Here is a 4572-nt window from a genome sequence, read left to right as displayed (position 1 = left end):
TCGTCTAAAAGAAAGGACTTCATCCCCACGTTGAATGGAAGATTGGATATAGGAACTGGATGTAGAATACGCTGTTTTGTTGTCTTGTTTGCACTGGAAGGGCCCACAAATGTTTTGTGGTAGGGACATTTTGGTCTTTCATCCATTTGGAATTTGGGAGTGTGTTATGATTTGATTTAGATGAATTTCTCCCTCAAATATTTAATAATTCCCCCTCCAAATTTCACTAATGAATTTTCCTTTCCCCACTGATGCCTTTTACAACACACCACACACTAAGGACAGCAGGGTCTGTCTTTAGGTTGTGTATTCTGTGTGTGTGTGTGTACATGCAGACACATATTGGGTTGATTTAATTTTTGTAGCCTTTTAAATTTTCTTGATTAAATTTAAGTTGTTTTAGAGTACTACATATATTATCTATGTGACCTTCAGAAAGTAACCTGACCTCTTTGAACTTCCATTACCTGTGATATGGGGCTGCAGCAGTTTGCCTTGCAAGCTGCAGATACCAATCTGCCTCTAGCAGAAATCGGAGAGCATGCTGTTGGACTCATGTCGCCCCCCCCCCATATCCATTCTCCCGCTGCACACCCTTTGGGGCTGACCTCCGTGAACTGCTTCACCTGGTCTTTCCTTGTATTCTGGCTTTTGATTGGCCAATGGTAGACAATCAGAGCAGACAGGTCAGGATATTCATTTCCCCACCCTTCCCTGCCAGCCCTGAGTAGTGATCGTGGACGGTTTTATTCCTTTTCTACTACCAGGGGCCCTGTCAGGTGTCCCTTCTGCTGTGGCCACACAGGATTCTGCCAGCGCTTCCCTTGTCCTGCCCTTCAGTCTGCAAGTGCCAGTGGGTTCTGTCAGCACTCCCCAGGGGTCATCACCTTCCCTCCTTGATTCCTGTCCTCCGGGAGGCTAGCTAACAGGAGGCAGCAATCAGCTGTCTTGTCAGAACACCACTGCCAGTATGAGTGAACTTTAACCAGTTTTAGGCTTTTTGTTTCTTTACTCAACATTAAATTTTGAAACAGCAGGCAATTGACCTGGCATGGGTCTTTTACATGTGAGGTAGTTACCTGGCCCTTGGCCAGGTGAGAGCAGGACCGCCGGACTAATGGTCCTAATGTTCAAGTCAGGGGAAGAGAATTCCTTTGCTCGGGAAGTCAGAGTGATATAGGAAGGAAATATGGATGCTGGCCTGCGGAGACCCTGCGTTGCCACTGTATGGGGTGGTGATGATGATGCTGTTCGTCCCACACAGCCGTAAAAATTACAGACAGAAATGATAAAAATGGCAGTGCACACGGTCAGGGCTCAGTCAGTAGTGACTATTGATATTACGGTGTTTTACATATTTTTCTAATGAGTTTATTAGTATTTTTCAGGTTTTTGAAAAGTTCTTTGGTATTTTTATTGGAATCACCTTAAATTTATAAATAAATTAGGAAAGAACTAACTTATGGTGCTTAGATATTTTTATCTAATTATATGGTATATTTGTTTTGTTCACATATTTATAATTTCCTGAAAGATTCTGTAATTTTCTGTAGTGTCTTAACTTTGAAGTTTATTTCTATATATTTTATGATTTGAATAACTAAATGGGATTTCCCTCTATATGTAAGCTGGTTAAGAACCCATTTACTTTCCCGAGGTGTGTTAGGTCGGAAAATAAAAATAAGGATCGTGCAACTACTTGGCCATTAGCTAGTTGAATGTCTTTTCCCACTGGTTAAACCCCATGGTTCTAGAAATGTGTTCAGGAATCAGATATTATCAAATTGCCTTTATGGTGTTGACCTGTAGGTGGCACTGCTGGTCAGAGTAACCAACTCTGGCACTCTGGTTTGGTAGAGAAATGCTCTGTGTTGGCTCTAGTGTCTAGGAGGTCACCAGGGAAAAGGTTTCCTATTCAGACAGATGTGCTAACCTCTGCGCAGTGCTGTTATGAGCTGCTTTACATTCCAGCACCTTTAGTGACCTGCTTTCCTCTCTCCCGTGTGATAACCACACAGATCACCTGAGCTTCAGTTGATTATTCTTCTTGGGTAAAACATAGGCCCCCAAATGTTAAGGAGATAAAACAATGTTTGGATTTAAGTGCAGATTAGTGTCTTTCCTTTTAAATTAAAGAACATACATTTTATTTTTCACTTATTCCCCTGAGGATGTATTACTTGTTTTACTTACACTTATGTAATACTATGTTCCAGGCACTTTTCAAAACAACAAATATAAGCCCATTTCATACTCAGCAATTCACCAAGGTAGGTGATATTACCGTCCTCATTCTGTCCATGAGGAAACTGAGGTACAGAGAGATTAAGTAACTTTCCCGGAGTCGCACAGCTGATAAACAATGGGGCTGAAATTGGAACCCAAGCAAATGTGGCTCCAGAGTTAGTGATATGAATCACCTGAAATTTGGATTCTTATACAATGTCCTCTTTTTTAAAAAAAATTTTTATTTTTTCCATTACAGTTTAGTCCCCTAATACTGCCCCCCCCAGCAATCACCACACTCTTGTCCACATCCATGAGTCCTTTTTCCTTTTTGCTCAGTCCCTCCACTCCCTGCCCCCCCCACCCTTAGCTGTCATCCTGCTCTCCATCTATGAGTCTGTCTCTATTTTGTGTTAGTTCAATTCATTAGATTCCATACATGAGTGAAGTCATATGGTATTTGTCTTTCTTGGACTGGCTTGTTTCACTTATAATGCTCTTTAGGTCCATCCACACACTATTGCAAAGGATAAAACTTTCTTTTTTTTATAGCTGAGTAGTATCCCACTGTGTCGATGCCCAATAGTTTTTTATCCACTCATCTACTGATGGGCACTGGTTGCTTCCATATTTTGGCAATTTAAAATAACACTACAATGAACATAGAGGTGCTCCTGTTCTTTTGAATTAGTGTTTTGGGTTCCTTTGGATATATTCTGAGAAGTGGGATGGCTGGGTCAAAAGGCAGATTCACTTTTTATTTTTTGAGGTATCTCCATACTGCTTTCCACAGTGGCTGCACCAGTCTGCATTCCCACCAACAATGTACTAGGGTTCCTTTTCTTCACAACCTCACCAGCACGTGTTGTTTGTTGATTTGTTAATGATGGCCATTCTCACAGGGGTGAGATGGCATCCCATTTTGGTTTTAATTTGCATCTCTCTAATGATTAGTGACATTGAACATCCTTTCATATGTCTACTGGCCATGTCTTTGTCCTCTTTGGAGAAGTGTCTATTCACATCTTTTGCCCATTTTTTAATTGGCTTGTTTGTTTGTTTTGGTGTTGGGTTTTGTAAGTATTTTATAAATTTTGGGTATTAACCCCTAATGCCCTCCTTTTCTGTCTCCCTCTCTTAATTGCTGACCCTTTGGTTTTTCTTATGTAATGTTTTTTATTTTTCATTTTGACATAATCACAGCCTTAAAGAAAAACAAATATAGTACAAAGAATGTTTGCCTTTAGCTGTATGAGAGTATGTTGTTGGCCTGATGCTCCATCACCCCAAATACTCGAGTGTATTTTTTCCATAAAGAAGGACATCTTCTGGTTTCTTTTTTGTTTAAGTACAACAAAATCAGTTTGTTTTACATAAAGGAAACATTACAAATGGATGCAAAATTAAATTTCATGATTAATTATACATAAAATGAACAGTAGTTTACAACAAAACCCACACACAAAGTTGATTACATGACAGTAAAAGAATTGGCAAAATGGAAAACTTGCTGCTTTTAAAAGTTTTTAAATGTTTGCAACCTGAAATCAAAACCATAAATTAGGTTTCTTAAAAGGGAATTTAAGCAAGTCAAATATAGACCTCCAGTTGTACTAACAGCATTAAGCTCATCACCTATTTTAGTTACCAAATGTTAACAAAGTGTTATGTGCTTTTCATTCTCTAAACATTAGTGTGAGGCTCTTTTGGTGTTGGGGAGAGAAACAAGGTGGCATGTTACTGCTACTCCCTCTGTTGGCCGAACTCAGCCGCATGGCACACGCAGCCGAAGGAGAGGATGAGGAACACACCTCGATGCTTGGGAGCCGTGTGTCCCGTCAAAACCTGGGTGCTCTGTTGCATCGAGAGAGGACAGTACGGACATTAGAGGCAAATGAGCAGCTTCCACCACAGCGTTTGTTAAAAATACTTCCCCAGCTCACTTGTCTGGAATATCCTCTGTTGCATGTCTTTTTTTTTTTTCCAAAAGGAAATTTTTTTAGCATATTTCAATCACCTTAAACTTTTGATAAAAAGGTAGTATATTGTAGTAATTCTAAAACAATATTTCCCTGGGGATGCTCTGCTGGCTAGACACAAAAAATATTTCTGCCCTTTGCTCCTTTGTCCACACTCTGATGGAGCTGACTGCAGCCTCACTCAGTCTGGTGTTCCTGTCGACCACTGTGTGTGTCTGAGGCATTGCCAGGGACTTGGGACAGCTTCGTCGCCAGGCATCCCATTTGGAGGGTAATTCATGCCTCTGCTGGAAGGGCAAGGGTTGGCAGGGTGGTCGAGGCCTCTCCCCGTGCTCTCATCCTCCAGAAAGGCAGCCTAGGTTGGTTC

Source organism: Phyllostomus discolor, chromosome 3 (assembly GCF_004126475.2).
Source record: "Phyllostomus discolor isolate MPI-MPIP mPhyDis1 chromosome 3, mPhyDis1.pri.v3, whole genome shotgun sequence".
NCBI lineage: Eukaryota > Metazoa > Chordata > Mammalia > Chiroptera > Phyllostomidae > Phyllostomus > Phyllostomus discolor.
This window is presented reverse-complemented; position numbering follows the sequence as displayed.